The sequence below is a fragment of the Notamacropus eugenii genome, chromosome 1, assembly GCF_028372415.1.
Source record: "Notamacropus eugenii isolate mMacEug1 chromosome 1, mMacEug1.pri_v2, whole genome shotgun sequence".
Classification (NCBI taxonomy): Eukaryota; Metazoa; Chordata; class Mammalia; order Diprotodontia; family Macropodidae; genus Notamacropus; species Notamacropus eugenii.
Genome location: NC_092872.1, coordinates 759,750,999 through 759,770,113, shown reverse-complemented (window position 1 = coordinate 759,770,113; position 19,115 = coordinate 759,750,999). Strand labels below are relative to the sequence as shown.

At 41.8% G+C, this 19,115-nt stretch overlaps 1 long non-coding RNA gene across 1 annotated transcript; it reads left to right on the top strand.

Moving 5' to 3' along the window:
* The first annotated feature begins 305 nt into the window (after positions 1-305).
* Positions 306-16,188, top strand: LOC140531061 (uncharacterized). The gene is made up of 3 exons (XR_011976275.1): positions 306-739; positions 1,987-2,060; positions 10,615-16,188. It is a non-coding gene; the product is annotated as an uncharacterized lncRNA (long non-coding RNA).
* The last annotated feature ends 2,927 nt before the right edge of the window (positions 16,189-19,115 follow it).

Sequence of the window (19,115 nt, the reverse complement as noted above, 5' to 3'; positions counted from 1 at the left end):
AAAAATATCTCCCTCTCCCTTTCCCTCTGTCTCTGTCTCTCTCCTCTCTCTTTCTTCTCTCTCCTCTTTCTCTGTCTCTGTTTCTCTGTATCTGCCTCTGTCTCTCTTCTCTCTCTCCGCAAGCCTGCACTCAGTGACTGGGGTGAGAAGGCAGCAGACATAGCCTCCTCCACGCACTTTGTGCCTTCGCCAGTATGAATGGAGCACAGGGCCCTGTACACAGCAGATGCATATTCAATGTCTCCCTCCCTCTCTCTCTCTCTCTCTCTCTCTCTCTCTCTCTCTCTCTCTCTCTCTCTCTCTCTCTCTCTGTCTCTCTCTCTCTCTTTCTGTCTCTCTCTCCTGTCCTCTCCTTATCTCTTGATTAGTAGATACATATAGACATAGATAGATGACTGTGATATAGATTATCAATATAGGCAGATATGTGCATCTCTATAGATGTTAGAGGATTTTATATGAAAGCCTGGACGTGATAGGGGAAGCACTAAAGTATCCAATAAGGGGATCGATAAGGTGAGGTCTGCACTTGAAGATCAACTTGACTGCTGAGTAGAGGATGGACTGGACCTGGAACAGGCAGACGTCACCCACCCCCCTGCAACCATCACAATGGTCCAGGTACAAGGTGATGAAAGCCTACACAAGGGGGCAGCAGGGTCAGAGGAGAGGGGGGCATAGTAGAGAGATGTTGCAGACATGAAATTGCCTTGGAGACAAATTGGATATGGAGGTGAAGGTAGGGAGCCCAAGATGACTCCTACAATGGAAGCCTGAGGGGCCAGGAGGATGACCTTTCCCCTGAGAGTAATGGAAAGAGCTTGGGCAAATGATAATGAATTCAGTTTTTGCCATGTTGGGGTTAATAGGTAAATGAGACATCTGGTTGGAGATGTATAATACGTAGTTGAAGATGCAAGTCTGAAGGTTAAGGGAGGGATTTGGACTGGATAAGTAGATCTGGGAATCTTCAGCAGAGATGACAGTTGAATCCATGGAAGCCGATGAGATTACCAAGCAAAATAGTACTGGGGGAAAAAAAGAGGGTGCAGGATGAGCCTTGCAAGGTACTGATGCTTGATGGGCATGACCTGGATGAGGATCCAATAAAGGAGGCTGAGAAAGAGGGAATGGACAAGTGAAAATAGGTAGAGAGCAGCTTCCCAAAAACCTAGAGAAAAGAGAGGATCCAGGAAGAAAGGTAATCAATAAGAAGTGTAGAAATGTCACAAACAATGAACACAGAAAGAGCCATTTGATTTGGAAATGAAGACAGCATTTGTTAACTTTGGAGAGGGAAGATCCAGTCAGATGATGAGGTCAGGAACCAGACTGCAGAGACTTAAGAAGAAAGGGAGAGGAAAGAAAGAGGCATCAATAACAGATAACAGCCTTTTTAGGAAGTTTAGCCTCAAAAGCTAGAAGAAGCATGGCACAATAGCTAGAGGGGGTGGATGGATCAAGTGAAAGGTTCTGAGAATGGATGAGGCATCAGTGTGCTTCTAGGCAATAGGAAAGTAGTCAGGAGACATGGAGAGACTGAAGAGAAGTGAGAGAGTTGAAACTGTAAAGGGGCCAGCCTGCTGGAGGACTCAGGATGGAATGGCATTGCTTGCACACGTAGAGGAACTGGTTTTGTCAAAAAGAAGAGCCACCTCATCATGTGAGACAGAGATGGAGGAGATAGTGGCAGGAGTCTGAGTGATGGGAGATGAAGGGTGGGGGGAAAGGAGAAGAGGAAGCTCTCAGCAAATGGCCTTAATTTTTCAAGTGAAATATGAGGCAAGGTTCTCAGTTGAAAAGGTGATGTGGAGAGGAAGCTACGAGAGATTTGGAAAAGGGTAAAAAGGCCACTATGGTGAGTGGAATAGTGAATTTATTGGGGAGGTAGAAAAGAATTGCCTTGCAGTAGCGAGGTCCCAGTTGAGACTATGTAACATACACTTGTAGTGGACTCGAGAATCTTGGCTTCATGATTTTTTCCAGCTTCATTCAGCCTCCTATGAGTAGGAGTGAAGACAGTGGATGGTGGGAGTGATCTAAGACTGAGGTTTGGCCAGGTAAGATGAGAGCTAGGATAAGAGGGCCAATGTAGAGTTGGACAGAAGAGGACACTATCAAGTTAAGGGGGGGGGGGGGCGGTAAGGGAGAGGAGTGTAGCAGGTGAAGGTGAGACGCCTAGGAAAAGAATTAAGGATTCTATGAATTAGAGGTTGTACTGAAGACAAAAAAAAATAAAACCTGGTGTTGCAAGAGAGAGGGAGAATGATGTCTGATTGGAATCACACAAATGAATTTCACAATTCATGAACATGGAGCTAGGACATTAGTACAAGATCAAGGATACTCCCATCTCTCCACATAGTTGGAGCAGGGTGGAAAGGCAAGTTCTGGGAAATGATTAGGTTATATTATGAAGAATGGAGAAGTTAGTGGACTTCAGCTCCCTTTGAACCACTCAGATAAACAAAATCAATTATCAGGTAATGTTTATTGAAAACAATAAAATGCAAGCAACTGGCAATTGAAGTGACCAATAGTTTTAAATCAATTTTATTAATGTCTATTTTTATGTCACTTAAATTTTCCTCAGGTTAACCCTCCTTCCTTCCCTTCCCAGAGAGTCACTCCATAAATATAAAAAAAGAAAGAAAAAGTAGATTAAAAACAGCGAAACTGATCCCAAATGTCTGAAAATGCATGTTTGTATCACATTCGTGGATTTCACACGTTGGCAAAGGAGTTACACAAAGAGCAACGGCTCTTCTTTGGAGCCACACATTCTTTGTAATTTTGCAGCATTCCATTTTGATTTTTTTGTAGTTGTTCTTTCTTTTTATGTAGTTTTGGTCATTGTGTGTATTGTTTTCTTAGCTGTGCTTACTTTGTCATGCATCAGTTCATACCGATCTTTCCATATTTCTTTTCCTTTATCATTTCTTACAGCACAATAATATCCCAATTCATTCATGTGCCACAATTTCTTTAGTTGTTTCCCAGTCAATGAGCATCTACTTTGATTACAATTCTTTGTTATCACAAAAAGTGCTGTTCCAAATATTTTGGTGTATATTCTTCCTACTCATGAAATCCATAGGGTATAAGCCTCGTAACGCAATTTCTAACTCAAAGAGTAGGAATGTTTTAGTTATTTTATTTGCATGATTCCAAGTTTCTTTCCAAAATGGTGGTGCTGATTCACAACTAAACCACCAAGGTAACTGGTAGGACGATCTTTCCCAAAACCTCCAAAACTGACGATTTCCATCTTCTCAGCATTATCAATTTGCAGGGTATGAGGTGAAATATCAGAGTTATTTTAATTTACATTTCTCTCATTATTTGGAGAACATTTTCATATGGCTGCTGGTAGCTTACAATTCTTCTTTTGAGAAATATCAGCTCGTGGGTGTTCGTCCTTCGTTGCCGAAGAAGGCCACGCCATCAGAGAAATAGTGACATGACTTGCACTTGGCTTTGTTTGGACTGAGGGAGGGCTGTGCAGGTCACTGGCCTCACTTCTCCTCCAGAGCCATCTGGATCCAGTGACCAGATATTCATCAGGATGACTGGAGATGACCCAGCATGAGGCAATTGGGGTGAAGTGACTTGCTCAAGGTCACACAGTTAGTGAGTGTCAAGTGTCTGAGATGAGATTTGAACTCAGATCCTCCTGACTCCTGCATTGGTGCTCTATCCACTGAACCACCTAGCTGCCCCTATTGGATCATATCCTTTGATTGGATATGTGTAAGTAGACATACTATTACACATACATCTATATACACAAAACCTATTGCTTATATATCTTAGATACCAAATCTTTACCCAAGAAATATGATACAAATATTTTCCCCATTTGACAGCTTCCCTTCTTCTCCTAGATGCATTAATTTTGTTTCCACAAAAGTTGCTCAGTTTCATGCAGTCCAAGGTATGTTGTCTTTTCTAGTTGCCTCTCTTACCATGTTTGCTTAGAGAGCCATCTCCCATGAACAGCTGGGACAGGTGTATGATTTGTTTCTCTTCCACTGGCTGTGTTTTTCTCTTTAATATCAAAGTCAAGTATCCATTTGGAATGCACTATGGAAAATAGTGCAAGGTGATAGTGTAAGGCCAATTCCCACCATATTGCTTTGCAGTTTTTTATCAAATAGAAAGATTTTTCCTAAGTATTCCTCATTTGGAATTTATCAAATAGAGGGAGTTTCTCCCTATACTTTGCAGGGCATGGAATTCTTTTTAATGTAAATAAGTAACATGGTTATTCATGCATTTGTCAGCATAAAATAAGTAGCTTTTTTAGCATGAATATAATAATTTTTCCAAAGGCTTTTCATATCTATTCTGTTGATTTGTGATTTGGGGATGGTTTTGTCTTTAATATAATTATGTTCATTGTTTTTTTAATGTTAAACCATCCTTGTATCCCTGGTATAAATCCAACTTGGTCATGATGAATGATTTCTTAAAGAAATTGCTGTGATCTGACAGAGTTTATTTGAATTTTTTGAATCAATGTTCATAAATAGTGTTTGACTCTTTTTTTCTTTTTCTGCTTTATCCTTCCTTGGCATTAGGATAATTGTTAGAGAAAGCAGTTTTGGTAGGGTATTTTCTTCCTTAATTTTTTAGAATAATTTTCCTAATATCAATACTAATTGTTCTTTAAAGGTTTGATCAAATTCTTCTCTGACTCCATCAAGACCAGGAGCTTTTAACTTCCTTTTATGATTCCTTTATGGAAAATTCTATTTCATTTTCTGAGATTGGATGATTTAAGATCTTCATGTGATCATCTATGATTTTGAGTACTTTTTAAGTATTACCCTATTGCTTTTGTATTCTCAGCATTGTTAACATGTGTTTGCATAACAGATTCCATGAATTCCCTTTTTATATCTTCAGGGTTTGTTATTAGTTTCCTCTGTTTATGTGCTATTTTTGTTTACATGATTTTCTATGCTCTTCTCAATCAGAATGGATAAAAAATGTTGTCCATTTTAAGTCTTTTCAAATAACTTGCTTTCATTTTATGGTTTTAGTTTTAATTTTCATTTCAAAAGCGTTTTGTTTCCAGTTCATCTAATTCCTCTCCAATTTTTAATATGTCCTCTCTGGGGCTCATTTCAGGTTTGCTCATTTGTTGACTTCCTACTTTTTATATGCATGTTCAGTCCATTCATCTTCCTTTCTATTTTGTTAATGTATGTTTTCTAGATGTAATTTTGCTTTAGTTGCATGCCAGAAACATTGGCATGTTGCTTCATCATCATAATTTTCTTTGACGTATCATTATTAATTGTTTGTATGTTTTTCTTTCCTTGACCTTCTTGTTATTTCCGATTTCATTCTTAAGTCTCTGATTGGGTCAATGTCTCTTGTTTGTACTCCCTAAACTGATGACTATTCTCACTGCATTTTAAATTGCAAACAATGTGTTTAGTCTTTCTGCCTTTACATTTATTTGCAATATCTTTATGGTCTATACATAGTCAATTTTTATGAAAAGGTCCATGTGGTGCTGAGAATTACATACATTCTTCACATTTAATCCCATTTATAAGACACCCTAAATCTTTTAGCTCTAGTTTCTCCAGCAATTTGTTCAATTTTTTACCTTTCCTTTTGTTTATTTATCCAAACCTGAGAAAAGGACATTGTGCTTACCTGTCACCATTGAATTACTACATTTTCTTATAATGTACATGATCTTTCCCTTCTGCTTTGAGCTGCTAATGCATCTAGAACATGTCAGTTTCATATGTGTTGTGATTTAATGTTGTGAAGATCAAATGAATTAACGTAAACATGGGGCTTTGCAAACTTGAAAACATTATATAAATGCCAGCTATGAGCAGCTTGGTGGTACAGCGGGCACAGTGCTAGGTCTGAAGCCAAGAAGACCTCAGTTCAAATACAGCCTCAGACAATCACTTGCTGCCTCATGCTGGGGGAGTCACTTAACCTCTGCTGCCTCGAGTTTCCTCATCTACATGTTGACGTTGAACATATCACCTACCTCCCATGGCGTTGTGAGAACCAGAGGAGATCATATTTTTATTACTTATCACTTTCTTTTATGTAATTTAAAGGAAAGATTGATTTTCCTTTTTTTTTCTTCTCAGTCAAGGAATCCCACAAAATAACCATGCCTCTTCTCTTTGACTTGTGTTGCTCTACATTCCTTCTCTGAATTCCTCAAGGATTTCCCTCTAAGCAGTTTTTGCTATTGGCCTGTAGATCTTGCCCCTTGGCCCCCCTTTTTTTGGTTTGTTTTGCCTCACTATTAGAAAAGCCAACTCCTTTAGGGAATGGAAAGGAGTACATTATTGCCCCAGTCTAGGAATTTCTCTTTGTCCCTGACTGTGCCATGTTTTACTATCCTTTGCTCACCCCCAAGATAATTTTTCCCATTTATCATGAAATCTCTTCCCTGGATCCATACTCTTCCACCCTCCTGGGTGCCAGTCATCCCCAGGAACTCCGACTCGCTTCTCCCAATGCAGGATGAGCAGTCTTTCTAAGCACCAAATTCTTGCAAAGTGTACCCATTGCAAGGTTCCCTCTCCCCTACCAGGATATCTCTCTCCCCTTGTGGGTGCATTCCTCAATGGAACCCTCTAATTCCACTCAAATGAGATTTTTTCTTCTCTTTCCCTGTGTTTCAGCCTCTTCCTTTGTCATATCACTAAGTTTTCTTGTATTATTTCTTGTATCATGGTGTTCATTACCAAATGACTTGGCCTCATCAAGGACAGTCAGGTGTTCACTTTGCCTCTCTTTACCTATCTATCATTTGCCTATTTGACAGACTTGTTCTGTCCTGTACAGTCTAAGGGTCATTTTTCCTGGCATAGAAAATGGAAATAAAATATTAAATGAGCAGCTTCACCATCTCTCTATTTTTACCATCCTCCTCAAGAGCTAGAAAATTCTCATTTTACAGATGAGGACATTGAGGCACAGAGAGCTGAAGCCACTAGTCCAAGGTCCTACAGCTGGTAATTATCTGCGACAGGGTTTGAATCCAGATCTTCTTGATTCCAAGCCTGTACACTATCCTCCACACTTCTTTTTATATAGAGAAAGGCTGGATAAACATGGGAGGCACAGACAAGGAGGCTATCAGATAGCATCCTGCACAGATCCAGCATTTTTCATTGTTGGAAACAAAGCTGTGTCCTGGAGAAAAGATGAAGGAAGCACTCCAGACTCCTCCTCCCACCATGATCTTAAACTTCAAAGGAGGTATCCAGTGGTTGCCCTCAAGCACCACTGCACAAATGGGTCAGACTCTGGTGGAAGCTGGAAAAGAAGACATTTAACAAATATACACCAGACATTCCTCTTTCATGATGCTAACAAGGGACTCTCCTAACTAACAGCCTCAGAAGACAGAGCTGCAGATGATTTTAGAAAGGCAACAAGAAACTCAGATTGATCACCCAGTATTCCTCTGAAGGTCATGCACATCAACCATTGCCCAAGGTCATTGTTGATGCAGGTTCATGGAAAGAGAGCCTCCCATTGGCTTCAAGTTCAAAGGAGGCTTGGGTCACCCTTTCCCCTGGGCCTGCCCTTTTTCTGTACCTAGCATTCACCCCATCTGATACTCCTTAGGTCAGCTGAATATTGGAAAAGACAATAACAAAAAGAAAGCCTTCATGTGATCCTCCTGTCAAGTATATTAGTTGATTTTCCCTTTTAAACATTTTTGGAAAGGCCTCCCTTGGTGTTCCAATCCAAGAAGCCTGCAGATCCCCAAACTCTTGTCACTTAGCATGAATCTATCTCAGCTTCCAGAGGTAACAGATGCCATTCCATGGAACACTTCTCTTCATAGGTAGGCATTTATGACTAGTTTGTTCCAAGTTCAGTTAAAACTTGAGATCAAAGTTTATCTCTGTTTCTGTTAAGTACTCTCCCTCCCTTTCCAGTTCTACCCAATAGCACTGATACTCAACAGTGTCCTCTGCTTTCAGGCTGTCTTCTCCTTTCCCTGATGCCCATGCTCTCAGGGCTTTCCCCACCCACTCTAGAAAGGTCCAGGTAGCTTTCATGTGGACCCCTAGAAGTTTTGTGCCTGATTCATGAAGCCACTGCTATAATAGAGAACTGAGCTTTCTATTCCCCTCTAACTTATGGCAGGGATTAAGGACAAAATCAGCATCTTCTGCATGTCCTAGACCCTGTTCCTCCCACCTCTTCTCATTGCCTCTAACACACAATCAGAGAGGGAAAAGTCCCACTCAGCTTTTACCCAGTTCAAATCCAAGAGAATCACAATGGTGTGATAAATAGAGAGCTGGCCATAAAACCAAGAAGGGCCTGGGTTTGAGTCCTGTCTCTGACATGCACTGACTATGTGATCATGGGCAAAGAACTCACCCTCTGAGTACTCTAAGCAACTCCCAAAGACCGTAAGTTACAGAGAAGGTTCCAGCCTCTATTAATATAAGAAATTTCTTCCTCTGAGGGTTCTCTAGGCCAAGGAAATCACAAGTCCTATATCTGACCTAAACAAAAAAGCCCTTGTCTGACAGTGAGCCCCTGAATTGACAAACCCACTCAGTCACAGGGAAGTTGCTGCCCCATGTGGCAGCCCATCCTACATTCTGAAAACTGCAATGGCTGGAAGATCTTCTTTATATTCTGTCAAAGCTGGATTCCTTGTAACAGTGACTAGCACATGCTGAATGACTTCTTATAGACTGATTGATCAACTGCCCATTACAACTTCTATCTCTGGTGCTAAACAGAACAAGGTTCATCCTGCCTCCATATGAAATCCCTTCAAATATGTGAATACAAAGGCACACAAGCCTCCTACTCTCCCCTAGGCTAAAATGTCCCTAGTTTTTTGTTCTTTTTTTTTTTTACTAATTTGCATGTCACAGTGTGCTTAAGGTCATCACCATTCTGATCGTCCTTCTATGGATACTACCCAATTTATTGATGGATTTCTCAAAATGAGTTGTGCAGAAGGAAACACAACGTTTCAGGCATTGTCTGTCCAGGCAAGGTACAGAATGATTGTCCATCTCTTTACTGTGGACAGACATCATGACTCCACAAATACAAGCAAAGAACAAGGTGGTGTCTTGGACACTCCTTCCATTTCTCATTCATATAGAGTTATCTTTCCTATTCCCTTTTTTATCCAGTCGATCTGAACCCAAATGCATAAATTTAATTTTAGCTCTGTACATCTGGCATCCTGATGCCATATCTGTTAAGCCCACATTCCATCTTTTTGACAGATTTCATGATGCTGATTCTCAAATGAACTTAGGAATCACTCCTTCCTACTAGTCATCTGGGCTTTCATTGAGGACTTTGAAAAAACGATGGGACAAGACATTACATACCCTAATCTAATAATATTGGTTAGTGCTCTTGGTTTCTCCAATCAGGTATTAATCCAGCTAATCATACTAGCACTCAATTAATGTGCTTCCATGCTGTGAAAAATCCAACATTTTATGTGTCTATTTTGTGTACAAGGTTCTGGCTCCAAAGTTATCATGGGAGACGTTGCTAAATGTCTCATGGGATCCTCATGACCTCTGTCTAAGGTTTCAGAAGATCTACCAAATTGACAGTACGTTAATACCCCAAGGACTTGTGATTTCATTCAGGGAAACTATGGGAACCATGTGTGAGGAAATTCCCTCCACTGAGGGAAATCCCAACCTGACTATAACTCATAGTTTGATGACGTGAAGTGGAAATGATGAACTACAGGTTAAGATTTAGAAGTAAGAAAAGTGAAATCAGAGCAAATACTTTTCTGAGAAAGTACTATGGGGTGAAGAAGGTGAAGAATGGGCTTGGGAGGAATGACGCATAGTGAAAGATAAGATGGCAGGCAGGATGATATATATATATGTGTGTGAGTGTGTGTATGTGTGTGTGTGCATGTGGGGGGTGTGTGAGTGTATACGTGTGTATATATCTGTATTTATGTATATATATATATATGTAAAACATCACATCGGTGTAGGAAGTCATTATACTATATTTTAATTCATTGTCTAAAGATGTTTGCCATGAACTTTGACTTTATTGAGTTCATGGTCACCCTCAGTAAAGACATATATGACCAGAAAAGGGGGCATATCAGCCATATTGTGGGAATTAAGCATAACAGATGAAGAACTCCCTGGTACCCAGAGTATGTTACAAAGCTCAAAGACAGGCATCTAGTGCAATGAATAGTCTCTGGAGAGGATCTGTGGGAGAATATGGGCAAAAAAAGGATGTGGCTGGGTTGGGAGCTGCCCTAGTGAAGGAAGTACCTACATTGATGAGGTGAGGAACCCAGAGAAGGATTGAAATAAGCCTCAGAACTTAGAACAAAGCTGGCTCCTTAAGAATCTGAAATCTACCTAGATAAGCCACTCAAAGGGTCTCCCTCAAAGCCAATGAATGGAACAGAATTTATCATTATTGTCATTACACTGGGGTTTCCAGCCCATCCCACCACTATCATTCTCTTTCCCATTTCGATTTCCCTTCCATTTTCAACTTGAGAAGCACAGAATCACAGAATGACTGAGACACTAGGGATTTTAGAAACCATCTAATCTAACAATGTTATTCATTGTGCAGATGGAGAAACTGAGGCCAGATGGGGACACAATTGAACAGTGAAGCACCATGACGAAGGAAGAGGGCTGGGCTTGAAGCCCAGAATTTTTAAAGACTCCACAGGCCTAAAGGTGATACAACTACATTGTTACCCCTTGGCAATGTGGGCACTTTTAGAAGCACTTGCCAAGAAGGTGTTTCCCAGGTGCTAAGTTGCCTTTGGAGATAAGAGGCGTATAAGGTAGGACTGGAGCAAAGCCACAGATTCAGCAATTAAAGTGGTGTTTGAAGTGATCTAGGGGAGATGGAAGTCTCCAGAGGGATATTTTGAGTAATCAAATTTCTTCCCCCAGTATCAGCACTGAGAGGCACTGATAATATATTACATTTAATCTTCTTGTCCCCTGTCCACGCGATGGCACATTAACTGCCAATAAACGATAGTAGTGATTATCTCCCCAATGAAATATGGAGTGAAAACACTTTCTGAAAACCCAGCGCCATGTTTGTCTACAATCAGACAAGCGTGTATGGCTGCATGTGCTCCAATCAGGGACATTCATCAGTACCCCTTTAAGAGAGCCAGGCACAATTCTGCCTCTCTCCTGGCTGGTTGACTTTGTAAAGAGACCCATTTTGGTCCCATTACCATTTTGATTGAAGGATCAGGGTCAATCACATCACTTTTTCTCATCCAAGGGAAGAAAATTATTCTGAATCCAATCATCAATCAATGTATGTAATCAGCCTCTTTAAAGTACTGTGGGTGCCCACGTGACTGGCTTTTCCATGACACACAATCTAAACACTAGCATTCAGGTTTGCTTCCCAGTCTTACTATATCCACAAGAAAGTGTTCAAAGGACACCCAGGATTCAAAATGCATTTTGTTATTAACAGAATGATGGCAAGGATTTATTCAAGAGGTTACATAATTCCCACTCAGAGACCTCAGCATCAGAATTCATTTGCATATCTTTGTTTATCCATTACTGTAACATAACACATGGCCTCACCATTTTCTTTAATTTCCTAAGGTTAATTGTGTTCCTCTTCCCCCTTTTCTCTATATATTCAAAGTCAACAAAAATGAAAGTTAACTTAAGAAAGTGTTTGTTTCCCATAGATGTACATGGTCAAAATATGCTTGACCCATACAGCTGCTCAGGCAGCAGCCCAACAGATACAAAATGATATCCAGATAAGTAGAGGAATCCTCATTTCTCTTACATTTTAGGAGCAAAAGACAGCATGAGGAATTATCTCCTTAGCAAAGCCTCTTGTACCAGTCTTCAGATATCCTTTAATGTTACTGAATATCAGTAACAAGACAGAAGGCAATGGGAGGCAGGGTGGGAAACCATCAGTAAAAGGCGGCTCAGAATGAATGGGGCCACTGAGGTAACAGTCAAGGAGATTTGTGACTTGGGAAGATGGAATGTAAAACAGGAGCCTCAGTTGTGTGCCATCCAGCCCAAGTGGCATTTGTATTTCTTTTGCTAGTTCCAAAGGAGTCGTGGAATGATAGAATGTCCAGGTTGGAAGGGGCCTGGTTGATCTCCTAGTCCAAGCCATGCATTAGAATTCTGACTACAACGATGTTAGCCAGCTGCTCCCCATGGCCCTCCAGGGAGGGGAAACCCACTCTCTAGGAGTGCCCTAATTATTAGGATGATGATTTCCTGACCCCAAGCCTCACTTTGCCTCTAGAGAGCCTCTACCTGTTGCACCTGTCTGCCTTCTCAGGCCAAGAAGCAAAGTCACATGACAGGCCTTCTAGGGCTTTTGGTAAGGAAATACTCCACGAGCCAGCATGATGAGGCAGCTGAGAGCCAGCCTCAGAGAGAAAGGGGGCCAATACACATTGGTAGACTGGATTATTTGCTAGGACCTTCCACACTGATGAAATCACATGACAAGTCAAAGAAGTTATCATCCTCATCTAGGGCTGTGTTATGTCTGAAACATTAGCATGACATTTAGCAGAGATGTCCATCAGTGTGATGGTTCTGGGTTCTGGGTAACTGAATCATTTTATTAATAAAGCCAGCAGGTTATTAATCAAAGGATAGTCATTGGGCTGTCTCTTTTAAACCAAAGGCAATCATGGTGGTGAACTCACAGGATATATACCCTTCAGAACAGCAGGTTATCAATGAGAGGCTGATAGTGACCCTGGAACAAAGGGGTTCTACTAAGACCACCCCCAGTCTTGGATTCTTTAGAGAGAAGGATCTGTCTCCACCCAAGTATGAGTCAACACAAGGGGCTTCCCCATCCTAGGTTAAACTCCTTGCCAGGTTGGGTGAGGTCTGACCACAATCTCAGAAGGAGAGTAATGCAACCTCATGACCAGTAATGTCCTTCAAGAAAACTGAACTCTTTAAAATGAAGAATTTAGAAAAAGTAGAGACCTCAGAATCTCCCCAAGATGTTGATTATTAATCATCATTTTTCTCATCAAGCAGGGGAAGATGTGGGCCCAGAACTTCAGGGTAAGTTTCAAGGTGATGATCCAAGGACCATCATTCCAGGAGTCTAATGTTCCAACCAGCTCAGACTACTTTCTATGCATTCCCTAATCAAGTCAATGCTTTCCTCCTACTCTTTTCCTCCTGTTGTTTCCTTTCCATGGAATATTCTTCCCATCTGCCCTCAGTTTCATCTGGATAATGCCCAGAACTGAAACAAGTCCCTCTGGATGGAATCCAACTGGGGCAAAGAACAGTGAACCTCTCAGCCCTGTGTTCTTCAATGAAACCCAAGATCCTGGGGACTCTCAGGAAAGGCTCAACTCCTATGGCCTGGTTTTGAGGGGAGTAGGGCTCTTTGACATTCAAGAGTAGACAAACGGGAAGGGGAAGGATGTCTTTCCCAAATCCACCAATCTCAGGTCGAGGCTTTGGCATTCTCACTCCCAAGCTCCCGCACACTCACCTGTCTCCAGGCAATTCCAATAGAAGGAACCCTGCTGGTACTCTAAAGCTGTACCCTCAAAATCCACTAAGCATCTTTGGTTATTTCCATCAGTACATTCTCTTTACCCTTCCTTTGAGCAGCAGTTAAGGGAGGATATGGAGCAGAACACAGAGTGTCATTCAGGTTGAGGATGGAGAAACCAAAACAGTGGGAAGGAGGGTTTTCACAGGCAAACTAACAAAATGGAGAGAAACAAATGGCCAGAAGAGGGCAGTCATACTGGGAACAGAACTGGATGCAACCAATGAGAGGAACTCGATCGAAGTCCAATCACAACTGGGAAGAAGCAGGAGGAACGTGGCAGAATTTCACCAGTCTACATTCTGACCCATGAAAAGGAAAACTTCTGAACAATCCGACCTCTCTTAAGAGTTATGGGCTGCAGCTAATGCTCTCCCCCCAAACCCAGCTAAATACCTGAAAAAATTGACTCTAAACAAATTCTGGAGCTTCAAAACCCACAAAATGACAAAGGGAAGCAAATCTCCAGTCCAATGCAGGCTGGAAGGTCACTGGGAAGAGTCTATCACTCACGCTGGGAGCAGAGCCCTGTCCAGTGTGAGCCACACTGGCACAGACGTGACCTGAGCAGACCTTTGGGGGACTGAATCTCAGGCACCTGTGATGGTTTCCAGACTTCACAATGCCAAAACACTACGGACAAATTGGAAGGTCAGCGTAAAAAAACCTGTGGGACCTGTATGAGAGAGTAGAGTGCTCCAGCATCAGCCCCAAGGCAGCAGAGAGAGTGGAGGACTCCTTGGAGAAGGAGCCTGTGGCAGCAGCATCAGGGGCAGGGGCAGAGGCAGCAACTGTTTCTGGAACTCTAGTCCCACAGATTGTGGTGGGATTGAGAAGCTGATAGTACACCCCCACCTCCACTGGAAGCAGAGAACTACCTTGACAAAGAGCTCAAAATTCAAGTAAATGACTGGGAAAATGAACAAAAACTGGAAAAAGAATCAGACTATAGAATCTTACTTTGGTGACAAGGAAGACCAAAACATGCAAACAGAAGACAACAAAGTCAAAGCTGTTACATCGAAAACCTCCAAGAAAAATATGAATTGGGAACAGGCCACAGAAGAGCTCAAAAAGGATTTTGAAAATCAAGGAAGAGAAGTAGAGTAAAAATTGGGAAGAGAAATGAGAGAGATGCAAGAAAATCATGAAAAACAAGTCAACTGCTTGCTAAAGGAGACTCAAAAAAATGTTGAAGAAAATAACACTTTAAAAATAGACTAACCCAAATGGCAAAAGAAATTCAAAAAGCCCATGAGGAGAAGAACTCCCTAAAAAGCAGAAAAATGCCCTAAAAGGCCAGATGGAAAAGGAGGTCCAAAAGCTCAGATGGAGCAGATGGAAGCTAATGACTTTATGAAAAATCAAAAATTATAAAACAAAGCCAAACAAATGAAAAATAGCAGAAAATGTAAAATATCTCATAGGAAAAACAACTGACCTGGAAAATAGATCCAGGAGATACAATTTAAAAATTATTGGACTTCCTGAAAGTCATGATCAAAAAGAGAGCCTAGACATCATCTTTCAAGAAATTATCAAGGAAAACTGCCCTGATGCTGCAGAACCAAAGGGTAAAATAGATATTGAAAGAATCCACCAATCACTTCCTGAAAGAGATCCCAAAAGGAAAACTCCTAGGAATAGTATAGCCAAGTTCCATAGCTCCCAGGTCAAGGAGAAAATATTGCAAGCATCCAGAAAGAAACAATTCAAGTATTGTGGAAATACAATCAGGATAACACAAGATCTAGCAGCTTCTACATTAAGGGATTGCTGGACTTGATATTCCAGAAGTAATAAGAGCTAGGATTAAAACCAAGAATCACCTACCCACAAAACTGAGTATAATACTTCAGGGGGAAAAAAAATGGTCATTCAATGATATAGAGGACTTTCAAGAATTCTTGATGAACAGACCAGAGCTGAATAAAAAATTTGACTTTCAAACACAAAAATCAAGAGAAGCATGTAAAGGTAAACAGGAAACAGAAATCAGAAGGGACTTACTAAAGTTGAACTGTTTACATTCCTACATGGAAAGATCATATTTGTAACTCTTGAGACTTTTCTCAGTATTAGGGTAGTTGGAGGAATTATATGCATATAGACAGAGAGCACAGGGTAAGTTGAATAGGTAGGGATGATATCTAAAAAATAAAATTAAGGGGTGAGAGGAATATATTGAGAGGAAAAAGGAAGGAATAGAATGGGGTAAAATTATCTCACAAAAAGGAGGCAAGAGAAAGCTTTTTCAATGGAGTGGAAAAGGGAGGAGGTGAAGGGGGAAAAGTGAAGCTTACTCTCATCACATTTGGCTTAAGGAGGGAATAACAGGCACACTCAATTTGGTATGAAAATCTATCTTACACAACAGGAAAGTAGGGGAGAAGGGGAGAAGTAGAGTGTGGAAGGGGCAATGATAGAAGGGAAGGCAAATGAGAGGAGGGAATAATTAGAAGTAAACACTTTGGGGAGGAACAAGGTCAAATGAGAGAATAGAATAAATGGGGGACAGGGTAGGATGGAGGGAAATATAGTTAGTCTTATACAGCATGGCTTTTATGGAAGTCTTCTGCAAAACTACACATATATAGCCTGTATTGAATTCCTTTCTACTCAGTGGGGATGGGTGGGGAGGGAGGAAGGGAGAGAAGTTGGAATTCAAATTATTAGAATGAATGTTGAGAATTGTTATTGCATATAACTGGGAAATAAGAAATACAGAGAATGGGGTATAGAAATCTATCTTGTCCTTCAAGAAAAGAGAGAAGATGGGAATAAGGGAAGGGTGGGGTGTGAGAGAAGGGAGGGCACATTGAGGGAAAGGATAACCAGAATGCAAGGCGTTATGGAGTGGGGGAGAGATGGGGAGAAAAATTGGTATTCAAAATTTTGTGGAAATGAATGTTGAAATCTAAAAATAAATAAAACTATAAAAAAATTTTAAAAATTAAAAAAATGATTTAAAAAAAAAGAAATGTCATGGATAACAACCACGAATTCTGTTGACCAAACATGTTCTTGGGACCTACTACATTCTCTCTGAGGCTGTCCTGAAGGGTCCCTTTTACAGCTGAAAGAGCTGTGCTTCTGCATTCTACATTTTATAAAGCTCAATCACTTCCTGCCTGTATTTGTCCCCTGCCCCCTCCCCAAGGGCTCATGTCTGTGTGCTGGGGAAATCAATACCAAATCGCAAGCCATCAAGACAAATGAGAAGTAACTGGAAGGAGCCTGAAATGTGGTTAATTGGGGAAAGTCTGAAAGGATTTATAGAGCATCTGTTTGAGGGCTTCTCTGATCCTAGGAGCCAGGAAATCAAAGCCAGAGAAATCAGCCAGCATCTGCTGAATTTCTGAGGGTCATTCCCCAGGTGGGAGACAAAGCCAAGAGGGTTAGCCATCTGTTCATAAAAGGTCAGAGCTGGGAGGAGTCTTAGAACAGAGAACAAGGGATGTCAGAGATGAACAGGATGTTCGAAAAGAGAAAAGAAGATGGCAGAGCTAGGGGAACCTCAGACAACATATAGTCTGACACCCACATTTTGAAGATAAGAAAAATGAGACTTAGAAAAGTAAGCGATTCATCCAAGGTCGGTCACAGAGAACTTTAGCTGTTGGATCCCAGCTCAGTCACAACTCCAAAAGCGATGATCCATGCACTAGCTGACCAATCTGCATGCCTGCTCCTGTGTGGGGAGCTCCCCTCTAGCCCACCCCAGGGTCTCAGAACCAAAGAGCTGGAAGGGGCCTCAGTCCCACAGAGACACCAAAGGAGGCCCCACACTAAGGATTCTGATTAGAGCCATCCAGACTGCCTGGACCTTCCAAGGATGGAGATTCCACCACTTTCCAAGCTAGCCCTTTCCAATCTTGGATGACTCTGTTGACTAGTCTTCCCTACCCCCACCCCCCAAATCCAACCTACATTAGCCTAAGTCATGTCTATGATAACACCAGACTCCTCAGTCTGGCAGATACCTGAGACTCTCAATAGTCAGGTCCCACCCCAACTTACCAACTTTAACTGCTCCTTTCACTAAAATCAGGCCCCCCTCTCCAGGAACATCCCTTCCTCTCCCTCTCATTCCTCCTATTCATGTTCTTCTCATCCTCCAAGTACCAGATCCACTGCCTACTTTCAATTGTAAGCCCATCTCAACTGGTTTCTTTCTCCTCGGCAGTCCCCATGGCTATTGTCTATTGTCCTTCATTTCTTCAGGATCCCCATTTCTCCAACACTCAGTGGCTACCTAGCTCTGGTGGCACCATTGAGTTTCAGAGCACCTAATCTTTGAGCCCTGGTGGGATAAGAAGCTTCCTGAAGGCTGTCTGTGCCTATTGGTCCTCAAGCAATGTTTGTTGATTATCAATAGGCTACTGGATGTAGCTCTGATTCGTGCCTATCCTTCTGAACACTGAGCGCCTGTAGGTCCTACTTCTGAGGAGAGAAAACAGGATGAATGGTTGCTCTAGACCCCTTTCAGTGTAGTTACTTCCAGGCCTGCAACTCTGAGCCCATGCAGGAGCCCTCTTCACAGGCTCAGCACTCAGAAAGGCTGGTGGCCTGGCTCACAGACAGCTCATAGTCTAGCCATGGCATGACATACACACATAAAGAACTACAAAATGACTCTTCACATAGCAGCACTTTGGGGGGACTTGTCAAGGTCAGAGTGGGGATGGGGAGGGAGGGAATCAAGGAATAAACTCCCAGGGATCCTTGCCTCAGTGCACTGCTTCTGGCCCCAATGCCCCAGATATCAGGGCTCCCTGACCAGAGGGGTGGCATGCCTCCATTTCCCACCCCAAAGGGACCCACTTGCTCCACGTGTCGGGGAGGCACCAAGTTGCTGCCTGGAAATATTCTTTATCACTCTGAAAACAGTGCTAACAAATCGATTCCAAGCTGGTTAATTAGAAAGGCCATTATTGTCCTTTGCAAATGAACTGCCACTCCTTTTGACAACTTACTTTATCAGCTGTATCAAGCAAGATGATCCTCTCCCCAAAATAGATTTCAGATACAGATGGGGCCCAGGGACATTTGTGAACCTGTGCATTTCTTGACTCCCTCTCCCTTCCAAAAAAAACAGTGGCAAGGAACAAGAGCTCTCTCATGCTGGGACATATGTCAAGTTCAAGGGAAAAGAACCTTTGGAAAGAAGGGCCATGCTCTGGGCTCTGATGTAAGAAATTCATCAGGAAATCGAGTCCAGCCAAGGCCATACTCATGGGCAAGTAACCCCAAGGGCCTGGCAAAGAACAAAAGGGAGGAACTGGGCCTAGTCCATGTGAATGCACTCTAGAGATCTCAGCCTTGAGTCAGAGAGGGAAGGCATGAGGAGGTGTCTCACACAAACACACACACGCACACACACTCATACATCCTCACACACACACACATACACATACACACACATATACACTCATGAACATGCATACACACACTCACACACACATATACATATACTCATACTCACACACATATACACTTATACACATATACACACTCACGCA